This window comes from Oreochromis niloticus, linkage group LG22 (genome assembly GCF_001858045.2).
Source record: "Oreochromis niloticus isolate F11D_XX linkage group LG22, O_niloticus_UMD_NMBU, whole genome shotgun sequence".
In the NCBI taxonomy this organism is placed as follows: Eukaryota; Metazoa; Chordata; class Actinopteri; order Cichliformes; family Cichlidae; genus Oreochromis; species Oreochromis niloticus.
Genome location: NC_031985.2, coordinates 15,803,083 through 15,817,314, shown reverse-complemented (window position 1 = coordinate 15,817,314; position 14,232 = coordinate 15,803,083). Strand labels below are relative to the sequence as shown.

Genomic DNA, 14,232 nt, shown 5'->3' with positions numbered 1-14,232 from the left:
ATCACAATTACCTAAGTCGTACCTAAAGCACATTAAACATTCACACCCTCACACTCCAATGGATACATCGGGGACAACTTTGATCTCAGTGTTTAGCCCAAGTATACTTTGACATTCTGATTAAAGGAGCCAGGGGATCGAAACCACCAACCTTCCTTCAACTGTGGGTGTGAACAAAAGCAATGCATAAATTGCTTGGAGGCATTTAAATAATTGGCAGGTGATTGTGACATCTTGTAACTGTGAAAATATTTTCCAGTAGTTCCTGATAGGGTGGTATGGAAGTTTGTTTCCGCCACTTAAAAACAAAAGACATTTCATGCCGTACTTAAGTCAGAATTTTGGCTCATTAGCTCAAAATTTCAAGTGATTTTGTTAAAATCTTAAGATAATTACCCCAATTTTTTTTGCCTTATTGGTGGCAATAAGTTATTTTTTATTCAGTGGTGGAAACAAGCTTCCATACAATGGGAAGTTATCTGATGTAACTAAAATTTTCTTTGGGTAAAGTTTTTTTTAATATGGGGCTGCTGCACCCAAAAGATGTATCTCTATTTTATACTGAGCTTTAGTATTTGACAGGCAACCCTAAATTCTTTATATAATGTTATAATTTCATCTGAATTATTTGATTTTGTTCAATCAGCCTTTGTCATTTGAACAAAGACTGAAAGTATTTCTGTTTTTTCTTATCTTTGTTTCCTCATTTTTGAGCCTTTTCTGTCTGAATATCTTCACAGTAGAGGAAAAAAGTTTCCTTACGTGCGTCTCCTTTGTAGCAGCTCTGAGTTGAATTATTACAAGTGATGTCATTTGATAGGAAGCATGTACCGAAGATGCCGATGGGACACTGATGACAGGCTAGGCATTGTGCTGTGCAGTGGAAAAAAACAGAAGACGGATCAGGTTTCAGTCAGTCAACAGTTCCATGTATTTGTCTCTGCTAATAGTGGAGGAAGCATTTCCCCAAAGACAAATAAAAACACATCACACAAAATAAGTAAAAGTTCCACAATGAACAAAATACACTAGTAAAAGTGCAGACTATTGAGAGAAAAATAGCTCCATATTTAAAGTACTCATGATGGCTTCATTCAGAGCGCCATAATGGAGTAGTTTTTAAACCTATGTCGTCTTTGTGCAGTCTAAGAATTCAGCCAGTACTTTAACTACTTTATCTACTTTAACTACTTTTTAATAAATATTTTTCATTTTTATTTTGTGTTTTTCTTTCTGTAAAGTGCTTTGTAGCTTTGTAGTAAGAAGTGCTATATAAGAAATTATTATTACTTGTTTATTATTTAATTATTAAATTTTTATTTTTGTATTATTAATCTTAAATGTCTAAAAGACATGTTTCTTCTTGTCAGCAGGAACCTGTTAAGGAAATAACTGTCAAGTCTACACGACCAAAACTGATTTCTGGGGGTTTTTTCCTCCCCCAAACGTCGCTATTCAGGAAGAAGCACTTCCTTAAACCCGCAACCTAAAAGTTCAGGAACTTTCAGGAACTTTTAAGTTGGGGCACTCACAGTTTTCTTAGCTCAGCCCGTACATCTCAACAATCTACAATGAAAAAATATTTTTGAGAATAAAGTTGAAATTTTGAGATTAAACTTGAAATTTTATTTCCAGAAAAATTACAGCGGTTTCAAGACAAACTGAATGTGTTGATTAGATGGTGAAATCCTACTTCACAATCAGTGCTAGTTACAATTAACATATTTCTCTTTTAGGACATAAAAACAATGTTTTGATAAGTATATTTATGCTGAAAGGATGATGCAGAAAGCCAGATCTGGTCAGAAGGAAAGAAAAACCACACAAACTTAGAAGGGCTCGTCAGATTTGTACAAAACGAAATAGCTGGCAAGTGGACAGGTGAGGATTTCAGTGGTTACAGCAGTAAAGAGGATGTATGCTGAATCACAAGACACGATAAGACGGCTGATTAATTTGTTTCACCTACTCATCCACATGCGGCATTTTGTAGAGGGTATGCGTATAGTTTGTCTCTTAACAAGTGTAATCTCTGCATTTTGACTTTTTTCTATGAATGAATAAATTACTTTAATTTTAAAGTGGGATGTTTTGAATTCCCCGGGACTGCTGGTGGTCTCTGCTCCAGCATCGACTCACTGGGGTCATCAACGGCTGTCTCATCTCATTTCTTATTGAACTATTATCAGTATTTCAATAAAAGCATGTCTACTACTGGACTGGACTTTGAAGCATTATAAACTTACAACTTTTCTTTGTGTATACTGTCACACATCTGTAAACAGCCCTGCCCCTGCTGTGCACTGCAGTCTTATAATTGGAATCCATTTAACAAAGACTTTAATGAACAGGAGTCTGCGGCGAGCAGCGAATGCTCAGGCTGAATGCAATTAAGCTTCAGTGAAGTCAAACCACCGGAGACTCAGTTACTGTTTTATCTAATTTGTCTTATTATTTGTCCTCTTACTTTGACTCTTTGTTTATTCTAGATGAGCAATTAAAGTAACCACTGTCTATCATTGTAGCTGGTGCATAAAAAAAACAGAAAAAATATGCTGCGATGTGACATGTTTGAAAAAATAAACCCAACCTCATACTTTTGATGCTTTCCATAACTTACCTGCTGCGATGAAGGCACCCTGGACAATTACCGCTTTCAAAAAGTTATTCATCATTCACAGGAATAAAGGAGCTGTCTTAAAATTACTAGGTTAGGTCTGAGGTATGTGTGCGTGTGTCAGGTGAATCTCAAGAAAAGAATGCCGACATTTAAACAATGGTTTGACTTAAAAGTGATACGTGGGAATGTAGTTTATTAGGTTTTCTTGTTCCAACAGGAAGTCTCCAGCCAGTAATCTAAAGTGTCACAAGCATTCACAGCCAAAAAGAAAGTACTTTTCTCATGAGGTAATTTGGAACTGAACATCTTTTAATATTTGTTCACCAGAATCCACTTTAAAATGCTAACTGTTAATACTAAATACATCTTTTCTATTGTGTATTCATTTCCTGCGCTACATCACAGGTGCAGCAAAACAGATATTCTACACAGAGTACAGAAATTCTGTAAATAAACAAAGCAACCCCCCCCCCAAAAAACCCTGCTTTAAAAACAAAGAAGAAGACAGATTTTATTTTTGCTGCTTGTTTTTGGCTTCAGAAGGCCCACGGACTCCAGACTGCTGCTACGGCAGCGCCCAAAGCAGCAGCGAGAGGAAGGTGGGCAGATGAGGCTCCATTACATTGGTCTGTGGTGCAGCAGTTCCTTTTGATGGTGTAGGTCAAGGGTGGGCAATTCCAGGCCCCGAGGGCCGGTGTCCCTGCAGGTTTTAGATGTGTCCTTGAACCAACACAGCTGATTTAAATGGCTAAATTAGCTCCTCAACATGTCCTGATGTTCTCCAGAGGCCTGGTGATGAACTAATCATGTGATTCAGGTGTGTTGATCCAAGGTGAGATCTAAAACCTGCAGGACACCGGCCCTCGGGGGCTGGAATTGCCCACCCCTGGTGTAGGTGATTCCCAGCAGGGATCCTTTTTCTGTTTGGTTACAGAGAGCCGAAGACACGCAGCCCTGATTGTTTACAGTTTTTTCTGATTGCTTAAGCACATTTTTTGTAACTATTGGCTATTTTTGCAAAACTCTACACACAAATAAGAAAACCTGTCACCCAATTATCAAAACATTGTAGTTCTCTTGCAAAAGCGAACACAGCTAGATTAACTCTTCACACCTTTGTAAAAATGGTGTTTTCATATCAAACAGTACACACAAGCCATCATCTACTAAGCACACAATGCGCCAACTGCACACTGATGGTATGAATACAAAACACATCTGGCTTTTTGTCAATTTGAGGTCACACTTTTGTCATAGTGTCATGTAAACATACAAGGATCCAAGCTTCAAGTATTGGTGTTTATTCACACTCATCAAAACCAAGACAAAGTCAGAACACAAAATAGGAATCTCACAAAAAAAAGGAAAAAAAAAAGACAATCAGCCTACATCATGTCGTCTTTCTGGGTCCGGCCACAAAATTTCGTCCACATCGCATGCGATATCCTCCAGTCCAAGGCACCGGGGAAAATATCTCCTTGAATGCCGTATCCAGGCCTGACATGATGCCTGGTCAATATCTCCACATGCAAGTACACGACTTAGTGTAGAAATGCTTGCACTGTGTATATTTTGAAAGATGGTGTCATTATCAATTATGCGCTGCTGTATTTCGCGCAGTCTTATTGCATTATTGGCAATCACCATGTTCACTATATGGGTCTCTTGCTCTGGAGTGAACATTCTGCCTCTGCCCCCAACATCTGGACATCTAGCAATTCTGTAAAGTAACAATTTCAGTATTTTTGCATGTATGGTACTGTTGTGTTTCTCATTAGAGTATGGCAGTGCTACAAAGTACTTACCGATTCTCATTTCGAAATGTCCTAATGATGCCTGCCACAGTGTAGCGGCTCAGTTTAGGCTGAACCCATTGGCCAGCTTCCCTCAGGGTCATCCCATGGTTGATGACATGGTCCACTATTGTAGCTCTGATGTCATCAGTTATTCTGTTTCTTACTCTTCTTACCCTTCCTCTTTCCCCTCCTCGTCCTCTTCTTGCTCCTCCACGTCCTCTCCCTCGGCCTCCTCTGATTCTCACTCTTCTCACTCTTGCTGCTCCTTCCATTGTACTCCACATAGACAGTTTACCTGTGGCCTGTTTATAGTGCTTAGGCTGACTGCAAAGTGGACTAATTTTCTAAAACAGTTTTCACATGTGAAAGTGTGCCAGACAGTTGGCAAAATAGTGTTAATGATAGCCATACATGTGTATAATTTTGCGAGGAGTGTGTTGGAAATTTGGTAATTGAGTGTAAGCAGTGAATTGTGCCTACAGTTTTGCAAAGTGTGTGTTACAAAATGGCAAACTGAGTGCAAAGCAGTGTTTGTGCTTTTAGTTTTGCAAACTCAGTGAGTGGTTTTGCTATAACTATTAATAGTTTTAGAAATTGTGCTATGAAAATCACAGTTAGGGTTTAAGCATTCAGAAAAAACTGTAAAGTCATCCACTTACTGATGTTAAAGTCTAAAAAGAGGAAAAACAAGCATGATTTTTACAGATTATACACAGATTGTACTTTATTCCACTGAAGTCTAAGATTGTGCTGAGATTCTATTTTAGAGACATTTTCACCTACTAATGGTTTTAACCATCACAAGGAAAACACAAGATTGTAATACTATTCGCTGGAGAAATAACAACAGTGCTGCAACAGAAGTCTTTGGGACTTCTGGGTAAAATAGTGAATGATTTGCCCTTTAAATAAAGACAACCAGAAAAAAGGGTTGCAGATTGCTGAATAGTAACCACTGTTTTAATCTTTCACCATTTTTGTATTTTAACTTATATATTGCTCCATAGTGCTGTGGCTTGAGTGCAGCTGGAAACGTTAAATCGCTTTACGGTTGGCTCAGAAAGCTGATCATGCGTTAAAGTATTTTGGAAACCTGCTTGATGAGCTTATGTCATGTTTTCATTGTGTTAAATTTAGACTCAAATAAAAGTAAGAAATTATGAACAATTACCTCTAAATTGTAAGATATTGGAGCTGTATGTAAGAAAAAGATTTTGAGACAAAATCTCAGTGAATTACCACCTTATTGTGCTAGAGGGCTTTGTGCATTCCAGTGATTTTAGGAGGTTTGCTGTCAGGGGCAATTTACCCCTGGTAGGGTCTCCTAAGGCAAACTGGTCCTGGGTGAGGGGCCAAACAATGAACTATTCAGAAAACACCCATGGGTCCCACTCCAGAGGCTACGTCCACTCTAATGTGTTTTCGTTTGAAAACACATAGTTTTCTCTCCGTTTTGGCCTCCCGTCCACACTGAGACGGCGTTCTGCTCAAGGAAAAATGCAGTGTTTTGAAAACGCTCTCGAAAACGCATAGATTTCAAAACGGAGCTTCCCCGGCGCAGTGTGGACTCTCGAAAACGCAGACTTTCTAAAATGATGAGGCATTTTAGTCATGTGATGCAGTCATGTGACCAATTAAACAAAGCTAGCGGAGGGCATTGTACAGCAGCTGTTTTGATTGCACTCAATTTTGACAGCCCTAAAAAAGATTATTATCAGTTTGTACATGCTCCAGATAGCTTTCCTTCAAATTCTTTAATTCTCACTCGCTTTTTCGCATGCGCAGGACTGGAGCGTAAGCGTTTTGTTTTCAATGTGGACGCGCAACTCTGTGAAAACGCTAGTGTGGACGCGGAGCGTTTTCAGACATAAACGCCGTTTTCAAATCTATCCAGGCTAATATAGCTAGAGTCAATCTCAGGGTAGGGGATAGAGGGCACATGTCTGGTGGTCCAGCTTTAGCCTGTGGGCCCCATAACAACAACATGGGTTCACCTTCTTGTCGGTTCATCACCTGTAGAAGGGACCTTAGCTTCTGCTGGGCTTATCTGGGCAATGTTGTGCATCACAGTACTGCAGCTTCAAAGTTATTGGTGCTGGTCATGGTGGTGGTGCCTGAGCCAGGGAGTTGTCAAGCTGTCAGGCTTGGTTAACCTGTAGGATCTGGCGGTTACCGGCAGGCGAAGTGGAGTACAGCTCTGGCAGTGGCAGAAGCAAAAACTCAGATGTGGGAGTAGTTTGATTAGGACATGGAGCAAGACTTTCAGTTGGCCTCAAATTGATTCTGGCAAACCATCAGGTGACTCAGGAGGAAGCGATACTCTTTTCACACTGTGTGCAACGGGGGTGGTGTGCTGCTGACTTCAGGTGGTAGAAGTAACACTTTCAGGATCTTCTGAATCCCACTGACATGCCTTCCACTCTGAAAGCAAAGTCTGGGGATGATGTATAGGACTTGAAATAAAGCACCAGTTATTCTGCACCACCAATTCCTGTTCCATGAAACTTGGAGCACTGCAGTATTGTAAAGCTGTAGCTGAAGGTGGAGTTAATTTTACCTACTTTGTATTCATTACTTTCAGATCCAGATCATTCAGTTTTAGATACTTTAATCTCTGTGGGACACTCTCTGTTGTTGTTGTGGCACATTTAGGCGTTGTGTAATTAAATCCAAACTGCTTGTTTCACAACTAGTCAGAACATCTTCTGGAATGACTCATGCAAACATGCAAACAGCAATTTCTGATGGGGTTCTCAGACGTACAGGATGAAGTAATTATTCTTTGTGCCAGCCACACCCTGATCTGTGCTTCCAGTACAGGTTTTTCACGCTCCACAGCCTTACACAGGTCTAGGAAACTCACTTAACAACTCAGCAGGAGGAAGCTACAGGTACGTAACACTGTCACTGCAGATGCACAAAAACCCAGTGGCCTCACTCATGTCCCTATTGTTTTTGCCTAAAAAAGTCTAAAGATGGAAGTCAGATTTGTTTCTGAAATCAGATCTCTATGACTGATTCTCTGTTTTGTTATTCGCTGGTCCGTTAATGTTGTGATATGGTTTATTAGAAGGGTGGTGTGGTAGGGTGTTTGTCTTACAATATAAAATGCCCTGAGGCGACTGTTGTGATTTTCAGCCATATAAATAAAACTGAATTGAACTGAGTTGAATTCAAGCCACGTTTTGTGGTAAAGCTTACCGGGTTGTGTTGTCTAAACCTAACCAACTGGCAGATAACAATTTTATTTAAAAGCAGCACTTACAGTTGGTTTAACAGAGGACTAAAATGTCTATTTCATTATTGAACCTCATGTTTTTAATCATTTCTTCAACCAAAACCTCCTGTTTCTGCTTTATACACATCTTCACCTCACTTCTTAAAGCATTTCTGTCACGAAACCCTGAAGGTGAATTTCTCCCACTACCCGTGGATTCTCTTCATAGTTTTACATCATGCAGACGTGTCAATGTGCAGCTTCACAACCACACTCCTAAGGTAAACCTTAACTTAACCCGTACTCTGCACGTAACCTCTTGACCCGGTTGTTCAAACAGGTGTAATCCAGATAAAAATGGTCCAATAATCCAGCTCACTTTTGTCCTGGTTGTTCAAAAAAGGGCTGAAGAGGAACTTTTTGACTGTGATACAGAGATTTAAGGATTGCCAGCACTTTAACAGGTAGTGCCAAAATCCAGAAAAATATAATATCCTTAATTAATTATAGTAATTTCGATAGTAACACCTATTTCATGGAATATTTCATTAGTAATGAATTCATTTTTTTATACACACCCAGTTTTCCTCACCCACTTTGATACAGATGCGTTGTACTGCATGAAATAAACAAATGCACTTCTACAAAAGCCACAAGGTAGACACAAAAACATGGTTAGTGCTGCTCCTGTTAGCTAACAAAGCAGGTTTGACCAGCTGTGAAACATGAACATTTCTCTTTTTTCTCTGCAGGAACACACTTTCTTCACTGTTTGTCTTCATGCTTTTATTCCACTTAGGCTGAAACTAAGACTTGCTTCACTCAGCAAGAAACTAACAACTGACCAGCAGATGGCAGCAAACCTTAAGAACATATACTGAAAATGAGGTTTTCAATGCTGCGATCACCTTTATGATTAATTCTTTGACTTCTACCACGCAGCTCACAGTTTATTTTAAATATTTTCTGTCTTTTAATTAGATTAGATTCAATTTATTGTCATTAAATGTCACTCGTCATTATTGTCATTCGCTTTACTTTATTTATTATTTTTCTAAGATAAGAGTTAAGTTTATTTATTTATTTAATTTTTAGTTGTTTATTTATTTGTGTAAAGGGAACTCGCAAAGTAAGAATTTCATTTCTCAGCGTAACCATTTGTGTTTTGTGGTGTATATGACAATAAACTTCTTGAATGCTGAATCTTAAAAAAGGATACAACTCAAGTTTGGCATCTAATGGCATCTGATGTATTTACAAAATACACACACACACACACACACACACACACACATACACACAAACCACTTATAATTTTAATGAATAAAAACCCAAGTCCTGAATATATAATATATGTTTGAAATCTAATTTGTCATTAATAGACTTATTATTACATAAATATACTATTTTTATGCTTTAAAAATAGTGGAGCAAAAACACAGATTATCATTCTCTTAACTCTGTTTATCAGTTCTAGTTTTCTTGAACTTTTGAGTTTTTATTTCAGTTTTCATTTGTGATCTGACTCCAGGCCTCTGCTGCAATCTGGGTAATGCTGATGTTTTGAATCAAAACCTATCAAAACACAATCTGCATGGTTGATCCAGTTAAAAACCTGGATTGGATTACCTGATCTTATAATGATTTTCCTTTGAATAACCAGATTTCAGGATTTGATCCTGTCTGATTTGATTATTCCTGCCAGATAACTTTTAAATAACCGTGTATCTGAAGCGTGGAGTCAGTATGGAACCAGATGGCGACTCCTCTGATTCAACAAATTGTGTATAAATCTTTGAAAAATCACCACTTTGCTTTTTTTTCTCTGTACATTTCCCTTATTTTGTTGTAATTTCAAATCATAGTGAATACAGCAGTTTATAAATTATGATCCCTGTTTGGAATCAAAGAGGATATTGTGTGATTTCCAGGTGGCGCTTTCCATCTTTTATATACAGTCTATGTTAACACCAGACATCAGAGGCATGCCTTCACCTTAAAATTCAACTCCTGTGGCAATGTGCTTGGTGTGCAGACAGAACTCTTCATGTCCTTTAATTCCAGTACAGAATTCACAAAATCAACCTGCTGATTTGTGTTACTCACCCACTGTTCCCATGTAGCAGCTGAACTGAGTGTTGTTGCAGGTCTCAGTGGAGATGAACCAGCATTTAAGTCCAAAACCCGGTGTGCATGTGTTACAGGTCAGAGATTCACCTGTGAACCAAGGAGGAAGAGAAATTTCAAGAAACTGTTGAGGAAGTTATGACCACGAGTTACTGGAAAAGTAATTAAACATAAATCAGATAACTCATTCAGTTTCCTTGTTGTGTTAAGTAATTTTTTCAAATAGTTATATATGTTAGATAAGTGCATGTGGGATTATGCACTTACACAAAACCCAGAAAAACTATGTGATAAAAACATTTAAAAGACAAAATGTGTTTAATGGTAGATAATTAATGACACTGATTTAAATTAAAAAAATATCACAAAGTGCCTTCAAAATAAAAGTTGCACCTTGTGAAATTTGTATTTTAATTTAAATTTTTTTTTGTGTGCAGGTCACTCTGATACCTCAGCTATGTTTTGTTGCAATTCTTTATAAAGCCTACAGTTTTGCAAGTGGCCCTGTTGCCAGCATCTACTCCTGCTTGGGCAGCTCTGATCGTGACGAGATAGAGAGGTGATGCAACTACAGCATAAATTTAACTCACACGTTTAAATCCACTGTTATACAGTCTGTTTATCTGACACCCAGTAGTCTTCAAGGAAGCACTTGCCAGCCACCTGTAAAATACACAATTTCTCCTAGCAGCCAGTGGTTGCCAGGGGTTACTGACCAGTGTCTGGGCATGTGTGACTGTAGTTTGTAGTATTAAAAGCAAAAGTTTTTTACAGGTTATTTTATTATTATTTTTAAATCATTAGATGCGAGCATTTTATTGTTAAAACTATAGTTTATGTATATGTGACATAGGTGGGTCATAAGAAAAAGCTGGAGAGTCATGAGATTTTTTTTTTTAGTTTTGAAATATCCAAATTCAATTAATGAATAAATACATAAAAAATATAATTAAAAAATCTGTGAATAATTTAAATACTTAAGTAAAAGCACTTTAAAACTACATTGAGCAACATTTGATATTTCAACACTGCAGATGCAGGGTACATGCTGGACAGGTGGCCAGTCTGTCACAGGGTAAACACAGGTAGACAGACACCATTCATACTCATACTCACACCAGCAGCCAAGATAGAATCAGTAACTAACCTAACCCCACAAACTGCTTGTCTCTGGATTGTGGATCGCCCAGAGAGAAACTCCACACAGAAAGATCAGACAGTGGATTCGAAACCAGGACCGTCTTACTGTTTCATAACACTTATGCTGAAATGTTGCTAATTTTAATTAAACGTGTGATAAAATTCTTTGTCACCTGAGACGTTCAAAGTTGAAAGTAAAGTTGTGCTCAAAACAGTTTTTGGTGAAGACGTTTTTATTTTCTTAAAAGGACTAAAAATGTACAATTGCACCAGCATTTGGTGCATCTTACCTGTAACAAACAGGGCCATCAACGCTGCACAGATCCACTGAAGATTTTTCATCTTGCTTTTACACAGTTGAGTGTTTTATTGAGAAATTGCAGATAAAAAGACCAAAAACAAGTTTCCAGATAAGCGCTGGAGATGGTTTCAGATGAGGTTCTTAACTCTGCTCAGCTGCTTATATGTGGAAAGGCGTGTCATCAGGTCCTGAATTCAAACAATAATGTCGGAATATTGTCTGAATACAGACAATAGATTAATGTTGACACTGATTTCTATTCATCTGCCGATATATTACCTCACAGCCAACCGAGATCTGTTTGAAAAGGATGAAGCCTATTGAAAAAGGAACATACACAAAAGAGAGAAAAAAGATCGCTGGAGTCTCACTGTGTTTGAACCTTTGCAAACTGGGAAATATTTAAAACCCATATCATCATTTTCCTATAATGCATTTGGTTTTAATAGAGAACAATGCCCAGTGCAGACAGACAATAGGATGACATTTCAGATTTACTTTTGAATGACAGGGAAAAAAAGCACTTGAAAAATATCAAATTGATTTAATTGAAATAGCAAATATAAATGAACCTGTAAGCTCAGTTAAAAAGTCATCAAAATATTATTTTCATCTAATAACCCTGCAGCAATTTAGGTTTATTAAAACTGGTTTGTGTCATGGATCGCTGTGTGCAGACAGGAGACGAGGACCCAAACGCAGGACCCAAAGAGGCAAACATGAAGACAAAACAGCTTTAATGCTGAACTCTTAAGCAACAAAACTGAAGATACAAAAAATAAACTTTCACAGACAGGCAGATCACACAGCGGGAGAGGGTGAACAAATATTAACAATGCAACACTGACACAGAGAAACACAGGCCTTAAATACACACTGGGATAACGAGGGCATGAGACACAGAAGGAGAGCACAGCTGGGACTAATCAAAGCTGACGAGACAAGGGGGCGCAAAACCAGACACTACACACAGGACAGAGACTATCAAAGTAAAACAGGAAAAACAACAACAGGTTTGCACAGACACAAGCCTGACACAAGACCTCAGACAGGGAGGGAACACACGGGCAGACAGAAGAAGCACAGAACCAAAACCCTGAGAACTTAAAGTCTAAACCCAAATACATAATCAGAATAAACCAGAACATAATATCATAATAATGATAAACACAAAATGCTGGGTCAAATGACCCAGGACCCTGACAATTTGTATGTTTAGGTCTCTATGAAAGACACTATGAACCTACAAACAGGAATCTGTTTATTTATTATTTGTTTCTGAGAGAGTGGACTCTATTTAACAAGTGTTACACAAAACATAATTCATAAAACACATAAAATTGGGAGTAGGATTGTACACCCCTTTTCCATCCTTGTGTCAGGTAACACAGATTGTTCCAGACAAGAGTTTGGCCCATGGCCATTTATTCGGGGAGGGAAGGAGATACAGCACACAAATTATATGTCCTTTATATGTTCATAAGACAGTATACTTTTCACCCCTGTGAAGCCTGGCTAGCTCATTTGGGAGAGTATGAGACTCTTAACCTCAGGGATGTGGGGTTGAGCCCAATAATGGGTGAGAGAATTGTGAAAAAAAAAAAGAGCTACAACTACCGTAACTGCAGTTTCCAGTAGCTGCACTTCATTCTCAAAGATGCACTCCTAACTAAATAAAGGGATTTCTGGTCTTCAAATGTAGTTTTGGGTGTGTATCCCACTCCTGACATTCCATTTAGCAGTGATAATCCTTAATTGCCCTTTATATGTTGCATACACTATAGGTTACACTCCCCCCCACTAAAGCTTGGCTAGATTAGCAGCAACTCTTAACTCCAGACTGGAGCTTGGAGCCTCTTTTATGGTGTCCCATATTCCCGTTGTTTTGTCTAACAGGTACACAGTTTAGAACAGGCTTGAAGTCTTTTATCTTTTGAAATGAGAACAGCTTTGTCGGTGATGTATGCCAGACTTTGATGGTTTGTCTACAAATTGGCAACATTTTAAATTGCGGTAGAGTTTATATGACAAGGAAAGGTTGCCTGTACTATCAGCACAATCAAAGCAAACACTGTCAAACACTTCTTCTCTTTAGAGAGTACATCAACGCAAACAAAACACAGTGCATTCCCTTCTAACTACACGATAAAGACAGAAAACAGCCTTGATTGAAACATAAGGAGTATCGACCAAGAATGGCGCTGATCAACAGGAGCTTAAATCACTTGTCCACGCAAAGAGATGTCTCTCTTGTGAAGTTCCAGATGGACTTTTAAGAGCTGTACTTTCTAGATGATGAGATATTCAAAGTTTTTAGAATTTTCACCACAATTGCAGATTTTGCTGACGAACCTCTTCCCCTCTATGATCCGTTTACCCAATCATGACCCTGAGCTAGAACTATGTTTTAGAATTCTTCTTATTATTGTACCTGAAAGCCAGCTTTCATTTCCATTAAGTTTTTCCATCATTGTTCACAGGCTTGGTCACCAAGCATGGATTCAAACATGCATCCCTAAGATGCATGCTCTAGGAATTGAGCTATCTACGATTATCTCCTCTGCCAAAACGTCACTAAATTTTAACAGAAGGCACCAATTCATTTACTGCTCATACTCTAGATCACAGGTTGGAAACAGTTAAGATTAGGGTTAACATTTAACCCTATTAAGACATATATTACGTATACCCTCCTCCAGTTACAGCCATCCATCTCTATAAATCTAAAATCTAAATCTAAAGAGAAATGCTTTGTGGTAGTTGTGGGATTTGAACCTACAATTTTATTTAGAAAACAAAAGAGACTTTGGTGTTTTTGATCAAAGGCATTTCTCAATGTCAGCTAAAGGCTCTTGGGAAACAAGGGTCCATTCTTGAGTCAAGTATTGTAGACCACCTCTGACCAGCCAAACGCAAACCACAAAGCTATTTTAGATCTTACAAATGCATGCGAAGAAGTTTAGATTCATTTGTCATTTGTGGGTGATACCTGAATCGAGATCCAATCCAATTTTGGCAATTCAAGTTGCCT

At 38.3% G+C, this 14,232-nt stretch overlaps 1 non-coding gene across 2 annotated transcripts; it reads right to left on the bottom strand.

Moving 5' to 3' along the window:
- Window positions 1-5,056: 5,056 nt before the first annotated feature.
- LOC106098764 (uncharacterized) lies at window positions 5,057-12,261 on the bottom strand. 2 transcript variants are annotated; one of them, XR_003215822.1, is made up of 5 exons: window positions 11,774-12,261; window positions 11,481-11,518; window positions 11,191-11,389; window positions 9,740-9,850; window positions 5,057-5,087 (listed from the first exon to the last, which is right to left on the bottom strand). It is a non-coding gene; the product is annotated as an uncharacterized LOC106098764 (transcript). The 2 variants fall into 2 exon arrangements; XR_002057850.2 differs by lacking the exon at window positions 11,774-12,261 and having other exon boundaries at window positions 11,191-11,502.
- Between the last annotated feature and the right edge of the window lie 1,971 nt (window positions 12,262-14,232).